This window comes from Muntiacus reevesi, chromosome 3, assembly GCF_963930625.1.
Source record: "Muntiacus reevesi chromosome 3, mMunRee1.1, whole genome shotgun sequence".
Taxonomy (NCBI): Eukaryota; Metazoa; Chordata; class Mammalia; order Artiodactyla; family Cervidae; genus Muntiacus; species Muntiacus reevesi.
In genome coordinates this window covers 30,668,293-30,686,443 of record NC_089251.1, presented here as the reverse complement: position 1 = coordinate 30,686,443, position 18,151 = coordinate 30,668,293, and the positions used below count along the sequence as shown (strand labels likewise).

At 42.1% G+C, this 18,151-nt stretch overlaps 1 protein-coding gene across 6 annotated transcripts in view; it reads right to left on the bottom strand.

The window, feature by feature from the left end:
- Window positions 1-8,611, bottom strand: part of NCOA1 (nuclear receptor coactivator 1) — a 204,355-nt gene extending 195,744 nt beyond the window's left edge. For all 6 annotated transcript variants that reach the window (XM_065928668.1, XM_065928672.1, XM_065928670.1 and 3 more), the window contains exon 1: window positions 8,594-8,611. The gene's annotated coding sequence lies outside the window, so the exon portion shown is untranslated. The remainder of the gene's footprint in view (window positions 1-8,593) is intronic.
- Window positions 8,612-18,151: the final 9,540 nt, after the last annotated feature.

The window sequence follows — 18,151 nt, the reverse complement described above, 5'->3', positions numbered from 1 at the left end:
AGGGGATCTTCCCAACCCAGGAATTGAAATCAGATCTCCCACACTGCAGGCAGATTCTTTACCTGTTGAACCACAAAGGAAGTCCAATAAGAGAGCAGCCCATATGAGGAATAACATAATGAACACTAAATTACTTTTAATTTTGCTTTCACATTTTGTAATATAGCAACTTAAAAGTCTGGTTCTAAATTCAGTTCATTATCATAATAGGTAATTGTTTTATTTGGTTTTAATGGTAATCATAGCCCAAAAAACATACTTCACAAAGACGAGTAAGGCAAAGAGAAGAACTGCATCACACTTGCTGCACTGAGTAAACCACCACATGATATTCAATCTTCAATCCTGTTCACCATTTATGCAAGTCTTTGCTAAAATTCAGATAGTGCATTTCCATATTTCCTGATGACAATCAGTTGTTCTTGCTAACTAATCAGATGGTAATGCCTTTTTAATTAATATATTCTCAGTTTTTACTAGATTTTTATACAGGTCAGAAAATTCTGTTTTCAAGTGTACATATAAAAATATTCTTAAAAGTTTTAAGATCATATCATCTTCAGCAATTAAATCCAATAATGATGGAAATAATTCCAAATATCCATTTTGGATGTTTGGAAATGGAAATATCCAAATATCCATTCCAAATAATCTCTCTTCATAACTCTGGATTTCACCTTGAAAGGTAGTTACTTTTTGGGTCACTGTTATGAATTTACCAATCATCCTAAAGTGACAGATTAAGTGTGTTAATTTTCATAAATATCAGCTAGGTAGTATATAATTCACAGACACCTGTGAGAGGAAAATGTCAGTAAATTTCAGACATTTGTATCTGAAATTGTGTTTTTGTGAAAGAGAAATGAGTCAGTCATCTTCAGATTAGACAATGCTTAAGTCCTTTGCCTCAAGATGACCAGTTAAACTGGATGAAATATTTTATAAAAGATCTGCATGGTGACTTCCTATTGCAACAATACATGTTAAGAGTCTACTATTTAAATCTAAAAATCTAATTACCCAGGCTCCTATGAACTAAAACACATCACAGCTGACTGAAAATAAAGAATCTTTCAAACAGACTTCTAGTATTTCTCCCATTTCCCAGATAATTCTATATAAACCCTACTGTAGAGACCACTGCTCTAAATGTGCCTGGGCTCCCAAGGGTCAAAGCCTTCCATGAGTCCCTTCCAACCAATTTTCCTTACATGCTCTCAAAGTTCAAAGGACTTATCCTTAAAGGTAGTCTAATTATCTTGTATCCATCTCTGAATCACTACCAGTTGGCAAAAGACACAACTGCAGCACATTCTGTGACACCAGTTGTCTTCAACACTGTTCCCTCAGTGTAATGTTGGCTAGCGATTCAGTCAAATAATAGACAGGGCTCGAACAAGGTCCAAGACTTTTCATGACATATCCTGCCTTAAATCCTTTCTGGAACATGGCAGGGCATAAATAAATCAGTAAAATAAATCATGAACTATATTGAGAGCCAGGGGCTTTCAACTTGCATGACCAACCTAACTTATACAGTGACATATATTTACATAAGGAGATGACATTTTTACACTTGAAAAACAAGTCTGCTGCATCATCTTAAGAATGCCAAATGATAACACACTGTTTAAAGAAATAGCTACTGGAAAAAAAAAAGCACAAGCCAACGAAAAAGATTTTGTACTAACTTCTACCAAGAAAAGGGAAAAAAAAGTCTGTTCTCAAATATACATAAAAATGAGTAAGTTCCCAGTGTGGTAAGCCTTACATATGGAATCATTTCAAAAACTATGAAAATATAAAATTTGGGGTGTAAAACCTGCCAAAAAAAGATCCACGTAGATTTGGAAAACTGGCACTTTTCATTTTCTTCCAGATCTACAAATTTCACTGTTCCTCACCACCTCCCTCCATTAAAATCCTTTAATGTCTTACAACTGCACCTAGAACATCTGGTTCCTTCTCCCACTTCAGCTGGTGCCACCTTCCTGCTTACACTTTCCCCCTTCATTACTCCCAAGATAACCCCAAGCTTTTCTGTCCTTTCATCTTTGCTATTTAATCTTCCTGAATATGCTGCTCTCCTCCTCACTCACACAGAAATCATCCCCTGCCTTCAATGTTCCTGTCCAACAACAAGCCCTCCACGAAACTTGCTATGATCTCTTTTAAATAAAAATAATTGCTTGCTCTCCAGATTCCTCAAAGTATACTATTTCAGTACCTCTCTCATCACACTCATCACATTTAATTAGTACTACAGGTATTTGTGTGTCATCTTATCACCTCTCTTAGGTCATAATCTCTGTAAAAACAGGATCTGTATCTTATCATTTAACTTCTCTATGTTTTCACAACACAGCACCTTGAACAAAGTAAGTACTCTTATAACTATGTCTTGAATGAATGATTGAGTACACCCTTAGAAATTCTAAAACAGACTTCCTGTACCATCTGGAATGGAGAGGGAGGTAGGACTTAAAACTCTGCAGAACGAGTATCTTTTCCCTAGCTTCCTCCAAACAAACTCAGCACAGTAAAGCCAATATTACACATACAGGTATTTTCAAAGGCAAGGACACTTCATCCTTCAACTATTTGGTCAAATATGGTGTGATTATCTGTATATATACAAACACACTCACAACAGAATATCTACTGTTAAACAATTGAATCTGTGCTTGATAATAAAAGTAAGTAAATATTTTAACCATATAGGCAAACTAACAATGCAATATATTAAAGCTACCAGATTAAGACCAACCATTCAAAATACACGTGGAAACACAGAGAATGACCAAGCAATTTATTTCAAATGAAAAAAATACCCTAAGCTCTAGCTATTCAAATACTAACAGAACTTGAGAGGCAGAATTGTATTGCTAAGACTCCAAACCAACTATTCAAAGATAAGCTTACTTAGACCAGAAGCACCAAAGAATCAACATTACTAAGTACAAAGGTGAGATCAGAAACAGCATGAAAATCTTAAAGTGATACTTTCATTAAGTAACTACTTCATGGCTCCTGGGTCATCAGAAAGCAATGGAGACTACAGCTGTCTCTACTGCCCAGGGAGACAACAGAAAGGAGTCCAGACAAGAACAGAGGGGTACAATGTGGGCAAATGTGGCTAACACGCTTGGAGAGAAGCCAATTTAGGGGTATGTTGGAGATTTCAGGTCTGAAGACCTGGACTCAAATGTCAGCCCTAATACCTACAAGCTGTGCAATCTTATAACAGCCACTTAACCTTCCTTATAAAATGTAACATGCAGAGCATCCATGATACCTGGGTACGGTGTGTCTCAATGTGTCTCAGAGACAGTCCTCAATAAATATTTATTGGCTTTAAAGGGTGAGGGCCATACAAGAAGAGCATACATATATTTCTCTCCAGGCACTTCTGTGCTTTTCGAGAGCGCAGTCTTAATTAATTTCTGATTAATACCCTATTATAATATCTGATAGCCAACTTTTGGCCAAAAAACAAAAATATTCCTTTCTTCCTAGCTTACACATTACTCAAAATCTTACTACAATTCTTAAAATTTTAAATCTCTTTGTACTAACTTTTAAACACAAAGGGTAACTCTCATTAAGAAGACTGGGAGCCGAATACCTGGGTTCCTGCCCAAGTAAAGACATTATATTACCCATGAAAATTAACATATTTGTCTGGCCTTTGTCTTCTCATCTATAATATTATTAACAAGGTTATTCCAAATTACCATTAAAGCCTCTTTGCTCTAAATCTCGTGGTTCATGCTATCTCAAGGATTTTCTAATCTAATTAGGAAAACCCATTCAACATACACTAATAAGAGAAACTTTTTCAAAAAAATAAATAAATAAAGGAGGAAAGGAAGAAAGAATTTATTTATAGAACAAACTGAGTAATTGATGCTAAAGGAGTGTGATAAAAATCAAGCTTTCGAGAGAACATACCGGCTTTGACTGTTTTTGAAGATCAAAAGATAAAGATAAAGGAAACACTTTAAATAAAGAAACGAAACATGTAAAATCAAAGCAGCAAGATATCTACAAGCGATTATAATACTTTCTTGTATAGCACTTTACAGTTTACAAACCATTTCTGCATACACCATCTGCAATAAATTTACTGGAATGAGAAATACAAGAACAGTTTAAATGATTTATATTTGATAAATCTGTCCACAGAGTGTCCACTAAAAATAATATCAAAAAATATCTCAGAAAATAATTTTTTCATCATTTATACGTAGGATGAATCAGTCAGGCAAACGCATGCAGGCAAACAGCTATAAACCTACAAATCACAGAATTTCAATTCAGCACAAGAAGAAATGTGAACTCAAACCAATGTGCTCATTTAACGATGAAGAAATTCCTTTAACGATAAAGGCCCAAGAGTTTATGTGACGATAATTACTCTATATACAAAATGACAGACCAGACTGTATAGGCAGAAATAAACAGAGAAATCCAAGAAATTGTAAAGAAAAGAATCAAACAATCTGATGATGGATTGAATAGTGATGTGTTTAGGATATGGAATGTAGAATAAAGTCTTAGTACACTCCAATGTTATCTACTTATTTAATATAAGTTAATTTAAAGATCACAACAATATGAGCTTAAGTACATTATTCCAATTTTAAGCATGAAAATCTGAGGTTTACAGTGGTTAAATAACTAGTGCAAGGTTACATCCACTAAGTAGAAGAGCCAGGACATCATCCCCTGTCTGAAGTCAAACATTCATTCACAAAAGAAGCTTAAAAATTGCCTCAAAGTTGCAAGCCAGGCAAAATTATAAGGCAAAAATGAAGCACCATTCTGGAAACATCGGATAATTCAGTGTCATTAGAATCCTGGTCCTGTTAATACGTGTATTTCACCTCTGTACTGGCACCCAGTGTTACTGATCTGGCCTGTGCTTTCCTCATGTGCAGGTCCAGTACTTAACAATAAAGCCCAACTTCCCCACCCTCCACACTGAAACATATCCATGGGGAGAGACTGCTGTTTAGTCACTGAGTCGTGTCTGACTCTTTACGATCCCATGAACTGTAGTCCTCCAGGTTCCTCTGTCCATGGGGTTTCCCAAGGCAGGAATACTGGAGTGGGTTGCCATTTCCTTCTCTGCGGGATCTTCCCAACCCAGGGATTGAACCGGTGTCTCCTGCATTGCAGGCAGATTCTTTACCATTCAGAGCCACCTGGAAAGACTGGAGAGATTAGATCAACTATATCTAAGATGAGGGTGACTAGACTGATTAATCTGAAGTCTTCTACAACTCCAGTGATTGCAGCTTCACCTTCTAAGTATGACAACTATACTAAGCTTTTCTAAAAGTCTGTCATTTCAAGGAGCCTCAGCAGTACTGTGTTGCAGATGGGGAATTGGAGGAGGACACACAGATAGAACAACCCACTCTACTTGCATTTCAAGAACTGGACTTAAATGTTGGAATCAGTGTTTTGCAATAATTCTTCTTTTTCAACCAAGTATCTTGCAGAAATAAAAAATAATCATTGGTACGTTAATCCAAATATGGTGCACCCACAAAACATCACCTAGAATGGAAAAAAATCTGCACCTCTTCCTTAAACTAAGCAACCAAGAATGGCACACAGTTGCTATTAGGCTATTTTATGACCTCTGACCCCGTATGTTGAGAGGCACAAAATCTGACTAAAACAGAAAAGAGAGAAAGGAAGGTTTGAATTGACTAGACCTCATCTCCGATGTTAAGAAAAAAGGTCAGAGACCACATAGTCCATCCTTAGTGACCAATAGCCAAGAGCTAAGCTACTGGTTAACCTGGGAGAAAAGCACTAAAGAAGTCCTTTCCTAGTCTGTCCAACTTTTAGGAAAGCTATATGAGGTGGGAAGAAATCTGTATGGTTCTGCAGCCCAAACTAAATACAGTGCTCTGGCTATTCAACTGCTGAAACACATGTACTTCACCCAGTCCCACACTCTTTTGCACCGATACTTGGAGGTAATGTAAAAAGGAGTCCACCACATGTTTTCAGACCTCTGCAAGAAAAGCAGTTGATGGCCCCCTAAGAAACCCTAGTTATCATACATAGAAAGTGAAAATCACAGCCAAGGGAATAATGAGCACCTTGGGATTTCCTCTACCCCATGACTTAGAAGATTCTATTCAGTGGTGTGTGCCTGTGTTGACCTCCCATACTTGCCCTAAAATGAAAGCTATTGTAGGCCATATGGTTTAAGACCAACCAACCCCAAAAGATATGTAACATATTCAAACAATGTGGAGTCCCTGGGGGATAGGGCAATAAAGACAAGTTAAAGTGAGGAATGAAGGTAATATCTAGGAGAAGGTATGTGAAATTGATGACAACAGAGATGTTCTTTAAAAAGAATTATAAATCATACTGTGATATATAGTCCAAAAGAGAAAAGATTTTCAAAGAATGTCCAGTATCCTTTCTTTCCCTCTCCAGCTTTCAGCACCTCTACACCATCCTCATCACTTACTCAACATTTAGTCCTGATAAAGACTGATCAGTGGATTAGCAGGATCAAGAGTACATGAAGAGGACATTCCATCCTGGGAACATCTTTAAATTATTTAATCGTGTTTACCACCCTTTCCTACAGAGTAAAAGCATGAAAATTTGTGACTGCTTTCACAATATGTACCAGTCAGCACCAGAGCAACCCAATCCTCTGCCCACCAAAAGATTAACACATACAAAGAAAACAGGAAATTCAACAAAAATTAAAGTTTGACCCTAGACTCCCTCAACAGTTACACTGTCTTAAATATTGGCAGTATCTTTGTACCACACCCACTTCATGCTACCCTTACAGCTTCCTGGCATAAGCAAGTTCTTGGGATTATACAAACTGCTGCTTCTGTTTCCAGCCCAGATTTCTAGAAATGAAACCCTGGAATTGAAGGAGAAAGAAAAACAAATGTTGGCAGAAAGAGGGAGGAAAATGCATTGTCTATATAATCCCAGTTTAAATGGAACAATCACCATTAGTCCCATCAAGCACTTTTTTTCAATAAAACCACTTACCCAAAAATGCAGATCTAAAATACTCCCTTGGTTTAAACCACACAAAAAGCAATTTAAAAGATACAATCTTACAGATTTTCTCAGAAAGAAATGAATAAAAGATTAACTATAAACTATATAAAATTTCAAATTTTGCACCTTAAAAACCAAACTTCATCGTGAGTTAACTAAATGAAATAAATCATCAGTGCAAAACGTCTACAAAAATCAAATGGAACGCCTGTTCTTATAAGCAGCACCCCTGCTTTTTCTCTCCAAACCATATATTCCCTATTCAGGCCTCCTTTTTGATCCATTGTTTCCAAAGCATAAATTCTGAATAAAAAATAAAGGGAAACCATTTCCAAACCTAGTTCACAAAACCAAATTAGACCCACAAAGTACAGGAGATATAAAAAAAACATTTGCAGTTGCATGTAGTTTACAACAAATAGTTCAAGGAATGCCCATTTATTAAGCTAAATCAAATCCCACTGCTACCTTTAACCCAAAACTATTTCTAGTTCAGGAGCCAAAAGACCCAAGCAAATACTTTCTTTTCACATTATTCTCAACATGAAGAAATCTGACCCCCTTCCTACTACATCACAGCTTCTGTGAAACAAGCTGAGAGGCCCCTTTGGCCAACTTTTTTTTTTTTTTTTGAGACTAACCTTCAACCAATTCCAGAATTGAAGACAAACCTCAAATTTAACCCCTGAAATCCATCCGTTCAGCTGTAGAGTATAATCTAGGCTGCACCGCAGCAATGTTTTACACAGACACTTGAAGATTTCTTAATCACTGAAAGTGTAAGCCTCAGCCCTCACAAATCATCGCCACAGAGATTACTCTTGGCATCAACGGAGGGTGCCGGGACTGCAATTCACTCAAGAACCCTTCATTCACCACCATCATACTCGACATTAAAAATTCACCATCTCAAAAGAAAAAAGAAAAAAATTTAAAAGTCACCTTCTCCACAAGGACACCTGCCTCTTCAACGTCTACAGTGAACGAAGAGAGTCAAGTCTGAAAAGCTAAAAGATCCTCCAGCTTAAAGTTTTCCTCGCCACCAAACTCTGCAGCCACAGCAGCACGGACTGTCCTTGTCACACACACAGGCTTTATTGTCAAACCCTCCGTCTCCCTCTAACACCGTCAACTGAGGCAGTGTCTACAGTCCACGGGAGTGACTGCTTTAAAAACAAACAAACCAAAAAAACATAGCTGGGTAGTAAGAGCGGGGACCCTGGTGTCCGGTTTCTCCCATTACTCTTCCAAGCGACTGGAGAAAGGTTCGAGTTCGGTCGAGCTAACCATTAAACCATCCCACCCCTCAGTCGTCCAGCCGACGTGTTTGCCACCACCCCCCCCCCCCCGCCCCACTCCCCACTTTCTACGTCCTTTCAGCGGAATCCGACGATGGGGACCAAACCCTAGACACAACAGAAAAAAAGAATCTCTTATCCATCCCATTTCTGCCTTCGAAATCCCTCTGTCTGGAGACGGGGAAAGCAAGTTCGCGGGGGGTAAAACAGAAGCGCCGTCGAAGGCTGAGGCTTACGGGAAGGCTCGCCACGGTCATCCCCATTTCGCAGTCCCGGCAAGCGAAGACTCGGAGAGGTTACCCGGCTTGCCAAGGTCACCGCGCTCGCCCGGGCCGAGGGGCGCCCGCGCCGACTTCCGGCTCCCCCTCTCGGCGGCGGCGGCGGCGGCGGGGAGCGCCCGCGGGCTCGGGGCGCCGCTCCCCACGCCGGGCCGGCCGCCGCGAACCTCGCGCACCCTCCGCGGATGCTCGCCCGGTCCGCGCTAACTAGGGCAACTGGGAAACCCGGACAAGCCAAAGTCGCTGCTGCAGCAGTTTCCCTCCGCGGCGCAGCCCCCAGCTGGTGCCCGTGACAGCTGCGACCTCCGCCCCCTCCAGCCGCGCGAGGCCGAGGGAGAACTCGGGGAAAGTGGGAGGGGGGACGAGCGGAGAGAAAGGAGAGCGGGGGGCGGAGGGGGCGCCAGCTGCTCCCGCCCCCTAGGGCCTCGGCGGCCGCGCGGCTCGTGACAGCTGCACCCACCGGGAGGCTCGGCGCCCGCCGCCCGCCACTCACCTGCCGCCGCCGCCGCCGCCTCTGGGCCGCGCTGACGGGCTCCGCGCTCGCCCGCGACCGTGGCGGCGTCGCCGCGGCCTCTGCCGCTGCTCGGGCCGGGAGCCCGCCGCCGCCGCCGCCGCCGCGGCTCTCCGGCCCCCTCCTCCGGAGCCAGGGGGTCCCCCCTCAGGGGGGATGCAAGAACGGACCCGACACAGGCTCCGCTGGACGGAGCAACAGGGAACAGGGCGGCCGAGGCGCTGGAGGCCGCGGTCCGGCCGTCTAAGGAGAAGGCTTCGAGAATCGCGTCAGACTCCCGCTCTCCTGGCCTGAAGAACAGGCATTTCAGCCGCTCTCCGCGGCCGCCATGTTCTCCTCCTCCTCCTCCACCACCTCCTCCTCCTCCTCGGCTGCCGCCGCCGCCGCCGCCGCCGCCACCGCCCCCCGCTCGCGGCCCCGCCCCCTTCGCGCCCCGCCCCGCCCCGCCCCGCCGGCTCCCGGCCGCCCCGCCCCGCCCCGCCGCCCGCCGCCCCGCCCGGCGCGCTGCCCCTGAACCCTCAACCCGGCCCAGCCGCCGCGACCCGGTGCCCGCGAGCTCCGACGGCGCGCACGGGACAGCCAGTTGCCCCGCCCGCGGGGCGGCCGACCGAGGAGCCGCCCCGCGCCCCCTGCTGGCCGCAGGCCCGAGGGAGGGCTGCCGCGGTCCCGTTCCGGCCCGCGTCCTAACGAAGTGTGGGAAAGGAGGCCCTAACTCTTCCCCCTCCCCTCGGGGCGTTCCTCTGACGCTGCCGGGAAGCCGCCTCGAACCCCAGGGCGCTTTTAGCTAGGCCGCCCGGCCTGCAGCCTCCCGCTGGCCCAGTCCCGCCGGGAAGGTGGGGCGCGCGATAGACCCGGGAGGAGTCGGGTCTGGCCTGTCCCTCCGCTGATTTCTTGTATTACTTCGAGCGAGGCACCTCCGAGGGCCTCGTTTTTTATTCCGAAAAAATGGGAGTTGGTTGCCTGGATGATTTCACAGGCTATTAGATAAGGGAAAAGAAAGATCTGCCCCCTTCGTTTTACAGATGGAAAAAAAAAATGTGACTGGCGCGTCTGGCTGTGCAATTCCTTGAATTACCCAAAATGTCTGTCATTGACAGACCTTTCCCCGCAAACGAGGTATACACATTTCTTCTTTTCGACTCGCTTTTTAAAATTTTTCTAATAGAAGTGCTACTTCCCAAAGTAGAGTGCTCCTTGTCACTGGAGGAATCAAACAGCGGCTGAACAGGCTTTATGAGCCGTGATCGCCTTATCACGTGAAAGCACCCCTCACTTCCAGAGGCTGGCAATGTAATACCTATCTCTGTCCTCGGGTTGTCCCTAGGATGAATGAGTCGCTGGCTGCGGAGGTGCTTTATAAAGCAGCTATCCTTTCCTGCACTCCTCTTTCCAGGTAGCTGTCGGCACCTCCCTCAATCCAGTCCTGCTGTTGCTGTTTTCTGCTGTTTCTCCCTCAGTGTTTTCTACCCTAAAGCAACCTCTAGAAATCCTTAAGACCTTCACACCCCTTCTCCTAACTGAAATCTGAGTTTGCATTGAAAACACCAACCTCCTCGACACCTCTCTGAGTTAGTGAGCCGTTCCTTCCAGAAGCAGGTACTCCATCCTGCGATCATTCACTGCCGTGCCCTCGTTCGGATCCTGCTCGTAAAGGAACCTTTAGCCGACACCCCACATTCATCTTAGACTCATTTCATTCTTATTCCTGGAGCTCTAGGTGCATTTCTTTAGTTCTTGCCCTCACCGGTTTTACAGAACATCTCGCCTCCTGCAGTGTCCGCAATAATCGCTGAAAATACCAGAGCTGTATGTATCTCTTATTCGCCAGGTTAATCTGCTTGTGTAGGACATACCTTCCAGTCTAGTCCAATCCAAACTGTGTGAAGTCTACAAACGCACCACTTGTGTAGGTAATCCTGTCTCCTGGCGGGGCTACCCTTTGCTCACTGCACATTGCCAGATCCAGATTCAATGTCCCTGCCCACCCCCCCCCCCACCCCCCATTATAGGGCCTTTCTTGATACTGCGAAGTCCTCCTTTTTGGAACTCTTCTCCTCCCCTCCATATCTTCTACACTATTCTCCTCTCTCTTTGCCTGTTTTCTGAATGTCCCTTCACTAGCACTTTTCTTTGCTGCTTCTTTTCCACAGAGCCATATAATGTTGGTATCTTTAAGGTTTGAATTTTTTCCCCCACCTCTCCTCTCACTTAGATTGACTTGGTTTTGTTTCCACTTCTTTAATTGTTAAAAACACCTGCATCTCCTTCTCCCAGCCCCTGCCCCCCCATCCCACCCACTCTGCAGTCCAGTCTCTTAACTTTTAAACATCCTCAGGGAAGGCAGTGCTGAGATTTTGTTGGATGATGAATGAAACTTAACGTATTATTTATCTTACCATCCATGGACACTAAAGAAAGGACTTTCCTAGGGTGACATTCCTTCATAAGTAAGATCCTTTGACTTTCTTCTCTTTTCCTCTACATTCTTAATCACTTGCCAAAACAGTTATAACCCACTTTTTCTTTTTAATTGTGTTCAAGATCACATAACATAAAATTTACTGCCTTAACCATTATTAAATATGTTGTTCAGTATGTTAAATATATTCACATTGTTGGGCAGCTATCAGCACCATCCCCATAACTTTTTTCATCTTGTAAAACTGAATATCTTCGCTTATCAAACACCAACTCCCCATTCTCCTTTTCTCCTGTCCCTAGCCACCACCATTCCATTGGGCTGGCCAGAAAGTTCGTTCAGGTTTTCCATCACATCTTACAGAAAAACCTAAAGGAACTTTTTGGCCAAGTCAGTATTTTGTCTTTATGATTTTAACTACTCTGTGTACCTCAAATAAGTGAATAAGACAGTATTTTTCCTTTGGGGACTGGTTTATTTCACTCAGTATATGCTAGGTCGCTTCAGTCGTGTTCGATTCTGCATACCTATGGACTGTTGCCCGCCAGGCTCCTCTGTCCATGGGATTCTCCAGGCAAGAATACTGGAGTGGGTTGCCGTTCCTGCCCCCACTGTATCTTCCTGACCCAGGGATCAAACCAGCATTGGCAGGTGGGTTCTTTATCACTAGTGCCACCTGGGAAGGCTTCCTCAAAATTCATCCATGTAGTATATTGCAGAATTTCCTTCTTTTTTAAGGCTAAATAATATTCTATTGTACGTACATACCACATTTTGCTTATTCATTCATCGGTCAATGGACACTTGGGTTGCTTCTACTTTATAACTAGTGTAAATAATGCTGCTCTGAACATAGATATACAGATATCATTTTGAGATCCTGCTTTCAATTCTTTCGGGTATATACCCAGATATGGAATATCTGGGTCACACAGTAATTCATTGTTTAATTTTTTGAGAAACCTCCATACTGTTTTCCACAGCAGCTATACCATGGTACAGTCCCACAACCATGCACAAGTTTTCCGATTTCTCCACATCCTTGACAACACTAATTGTTTTCCATTTTTTTTAATAGTAGCCATCCTAATGAGTGTAAGGTGGTATCTCATTGTAGTTTTGATTTGTATTTCCCTAATGACTAGTGATGTTGAGCATCTTTTCATGTGCTCATAAGCCACATTTCTGTTTCCCAATTGGTCTCCTCTCATTTTGAACACCTCTCTGGCTCCATCTACATTTCCTAAAACAGGCCTATTTCTTTAATTCCAACCAATGCCCTACCCCCAGGAACCATTAATACAGAGGCAAAAGATTTGTCAGATTTACTTCCTGAACCCCACACAGCTTCTTTGAAATCCATTTACATTAGCTATTTAAGAAAAAGTTCTTTTACTCCCAAAGTACAATGCCAATCAACAAATAGGGCTGACTCCAATTAAAGTGTTTTGAAGAGGTTTTTTTTCTTATGTCTTTTTTTATCATTTTTATTTACTTTTGACTGCACTGGGTCTTCACTGCTGCATGGGCTTTCTGTAGTTGTGACGAGTGGGGAGGTACTCTTTGTTGTGGTATACAGGCTTCTTACTACAGTAGCTTCTCTTGTTGCGGAGCACGGGCTCTAGGCAAGCAGGCTCAGTAGTTGTGGCTCGCAGGCTTAGTTGGGATATGTTATCTTCCTGGACCAGGGATTGAACCCATGTACCCTGAATTGGCAGATGGATTCTCAACCACTGGACCAGCAGGGAAGTCCTAAAGAGATTTTTTTAATGAAAATGTAAGACAACATTTTAACTTTTATAGCCCAAGTAGGTCTGATTTTAGTCAGGTCCTGCTCTGACCTCATATTTTAATATTAATCCTTTGGTGAAACAGAAACATGGTAGTTACATGACCAGGGTCTATAATATACCTGTTGAATTTTCTCCAAGGCATAATAGATTCCTAGTGGTGTAAAACATCTGGCTAGTGTACATGAAATCACTCCAGTTGCTGAGGCAAGAACTGATTTAACATCAACACTCTTTTTTTTCAAATAGTTTTCTTTTTGTTTTGATTCATAAAATAACCAAACAATACAGAAAACTATAAAGAGGTAAAACAAACTCTTTTGAGCCAGAAAAAAAAAGCATAATGGACACCTTTTCACATATGGACTAAGTGTATTTGCACATATAAATACAGTATGGTATTTGATTTTACATAACACACTATACATCCTCATAGATAATCTGGTGTATGCTTAAAAATAAATTTATTTATTTATTGGCTGTACCACACAGCATGTGGGATCTTCACTCCCTCACCAGGAATCAAACCTGTGCCCCCTGCATTAGAAGGCCGAGTCTTAATCACTGGACAACCAGGGAAGTCCTTCTACTGTCTTTTATTATATAATACATTTTCATCATTAAAGAGGCTGAATACTCTTGCCTTGTATGTCTCTTTAGCAATTTAATTAACCAATCCTTTGGTGGGAGGTGTTCACATTGTTTTTGTTTTCATAAATAAAGCTAAAATTCTAATACATGCTCTGATCCAGGGCTTGAAGATCATTTTCTTAGGTTAAATTCCTAGAAGATTCATTGCTGTCTCTAAGTGTACATGTTTAATCCTTTTTTTTTTTTTTTTTTACTATATATTTGCCAAACTGACCTCCAGGAAAACCGTTCCAATCTTGTCTACCTTGCATGAGACTGCCACAAAAGAATTCCCCACAAAAGGATTTTGTCACTTTTCTTCTGAATAGTCTTTTACTTCTACATTTGCTTGATTTATGGACATTAAGAAAGCTAGGTTTAAGCTTAGACAGACTCAGTTTTGAAATGGCCATGTTACCAACTAATAGTGTGACCCTAAACAAATTCCTTTAACACCTCCAAGCCTCAGTGTCCTCATCTGTAAAATAGGATGCTAAGAGAGGATTACTGCAAAGACTGAATGAAATAATAAATGCAAAGTGCTTAGTCTAGTGTTCAGCGTTTAGGATTGCCCATGAAAAAGTAAAAATTAAGCTCAAACTAAGAAGGTAAAAATCTGCCTGATTCTTCCATCGAGCTGGAAGAATAGGCCCAGATACAGCCAGCTGCACAGTCGACGGGATGCAGTGTCCCCTAAGGACACACTACAGCTGTAAAGTGCCATAATAGCTGCCTTCTTCCAGAGACTACTCCTCCCCTACTCACTGAGAAATCTTGTTCTCTACAATCATCAATATCAGAAACTTTGGTGTTCATAATTATATCAATAAAAATGATGCATCTGTCTCTTGTCTGGAAAATCTCAGGCCTCTTTGACAGAAATGTGGCCTTGATTTAAACCCCAGAAGTAGAGTTTTCAGTAAAGAGGTGTCTGGATGAAAATTCTACATCTATCTTAACTTTACTGTTTCCAAAGCAAGAGTATACCCTGGGTCCACCTTGCAGTCCTAACTGGATGTTGACCCCTTTATACACAGCCACGCTTTACTTTGAGCCTATAAAAACAGTTTTATTTAAATTGCATCTAAACTCTGAGAAGAGTTACCACCTCTTGTTGTTGTTCAGTCGCTCAGTTGAGTCCTACTCTGTGTGACCCCATGGACTGCAGCACACCAGGCCTCCCTGTCCTTCACCATCTCCTGGAGTTTGCTCAGACTCATGTCCGTTGAGTCAGTGATACCGTCCAAGCATATCCTATGATGTGGTATTAAGTAGAAGTAGATATTACATAAATATAGGGTTTCCTTTGGAGTATCTTAAAAGTTTCTTCTTAATAGTTTGCAAAGGGACTTTCTTGATGGTCTAGTGGTTAAGAATCTGCCAGTGCAGGGGACACGGGTTTGATCTCTGGTCCAGGAAGATCCCACATGCCACTGGGCAACAAAGCCTGTTCACCACAGCTGTGAATCCAATGTACTAGAGCCCGTGAGCTGCAACTACTGGGCCCACGTGCTGCAACAAATGAAGCCCGTGCACCCTAGAGAATGTGCTCTGCAACAAAAGCCACCTCAAAGAGAAACCTGCGCTCTGCAACAAAGAGCAGCCTTGGCTCACCACAGCTAGAGCAAGCCAGCACACAGCAATAAAGACCCAGCGCAGACAAAAATAAACAAATAAATAAATAAATTTTTAAAAAGTACTTCGAAATAGTATTTGTTAAATTAGCTGTTGTTAAACAAATTGAATGATTTTGCCCCCAGCTAATACTGATTTTTTAATTGTTTCTTGGAGTTTCTTTCACTTCTGATACTCTCTAAGTTGTTATTTTGGTGGCAAAACTTTTTGCTCGGGTAGTTGATTTTTATAAACTGAGGGGTAATTGACATATATCATTATATTTGTTTCAGGTATACCACATAATGATTTGATACTTGTATACATTACAAAATGATCACCATGGTAAGTCTAGATACCATCCATCACAAAGTAAAGTTACATATTTTTTCCTTCTGATGAGAACTTTTAAGATTTATTATTTTAGCAACTTTCAGATATGCAATACAATAATATTGACTGTATTCAACTACATGATACATTATATCTCCATGACTTATCTATTCTACACCTGAAAGTTTGTACCTCTTAACCCCTTCACCCATTTTGCCCACCCTCTAACCCCCATCCCCTGTGCAACCACTAATTTTGTCACTGTATCTGTGAGTTTGATTTTGTTTTGTTTTTTGTTTGTTCTATTTTTTAGACTCCACATATAAGTGAAATCACACAGTATTTTTATTTTCTTCTGTCTGACTTATTTCACTTTGCATGATACCCTCAAGTTCATCCGTGTAGTCACAAATGGCAATAATTTTTTTAATGGCTGAGTAGTATTCCATTGTGTGTGTGTATGTGGAGATATATATATGTGTATATATATATATATATATATGTGTGTATATATATATATATCAGTTCAGTTCAATTCAGTCGCTCAGTCATGTCCGACTCTTTGCGACCCCATGAACCGCACGCAGCATGCAAGGCCTACCTGTCCGTTACCAACTCCTGGAGTCCACCCAAACCCACGTCCATTGAGTCAGTGATGCCATCCAACTATCTCATCCTCTGTTGTCCCCTTCTCCTCCTGCCTTCAATCTTTCCCAGCATCAGGGTCTTTTCAAATGAGTCAGCTCTTCGAATCAGGTGGCCAAAGTATTAGAGTTTCAGCTTCAACATCAGTCCTTCCAATGAACACCCAGGACTGATTTCCTTTAGGATGCACTGGTTGGATCTCCTTGCAGTCCAAGGGACTCTTGAGTCTTCTGCAACACCACAGTTCAAAAGCATCAATTCTGTGGTGCTCAGTTTTCTTTATATAGTCCAACTCTCACATGCATACATGACTAGTGGAAAAACCATAGCCTTGACTAGATGGACCTTTGTTGACAAAATAATGTCTCTGCTTTTTAATATGCTGTCTAGGTTGGTCATAACTTTCTTTCTGAGGAGTAAGCATCTTTTAATTTCATGGATGCAATTACCATCTGCCGTGATTTTTGAACCCCCAAAAATAAAGTCAGCCACTGTTTCCACTGTTTCCCCATCTGTTTGCCATGAAGTGATGGGACCAGATGCCATGATCTTAGTTTTCTGAATGTTGAGCTTTAAGCCAACTTTTTCACTCTCCTTTCACTTTCATCAAGAGGCTCTTTAGTTCTTCTTCACTTTCTGCCACAAGGGTGGTGTCATCTGCATATCTGAGGTTATTGATATTTCTCCCGGCAATCTTGATTCCAGCTTGTGCTTCCTCCAGCCTATCCCACTTCTTTATCCATGTATCCATCAATGGACACTTAGAGTTTATTTATTTATTTATGATCATGCCACACAGCTTTCAGTTTAGTTCCTCAACAAGGTATTGGACCTGGGCTACTGCAGTGAAAGCTCTGTGTCCTAACCACTGGACCACCAGGGACCTCTCTAGGTTGTTTCCGTGGTGGTGGTGGTGGTTTAGTCACTAAGTTGTATCTGCTTTTTGTGACCCCATGGGCTGTAGCCTGCCAGGCTCCTCTGTGCTTGGGATTTCCCAGGCAAAAATACTGGAATGGGTTGCCATTTCCTTCTCCAGGGGATCTTCCGGACCCAGGGGTCAAACCTCCTGCATTGTATGCAGTCTCCTGCATTGCAGGAGGATTCTTTACTGACTGATCCACCAAAGAAGCCCTGACTGTTTCCATACCTTGACTACTGTAAATAATGCTTCAAAGAACATGGAGGAGCTTATATCTTTTCAAATTAGTATTTTTGTTTTCTTCAAATAAGTACCTAGAAATGGAATTGCTAGATCACATGGTAATTCTAGTTTTAATTTTTTGAGGAACCTCTATATTATTTTCACAGTAGCTGTACCAATTCACATTCTTGCCAGTAGGACACGAGGGATCCCTTTTCTCAACAACTTCTCCAACACTTGTTACTTCTATTGTATGACAAACATTCTGATAGGTGTGAGGTGATATCTTCTTGTAGTTCTGATTTGCATTTCCTTGATGATTAGTGATATTGAGCATCTTTTCATGTGCCTGTTAGCCATCATCATGCCTTCTTTGAAAAAGTATTTGTTCAGATCCTCTACCCATTTTAAAATAAGATTATTTGTGGTTTTT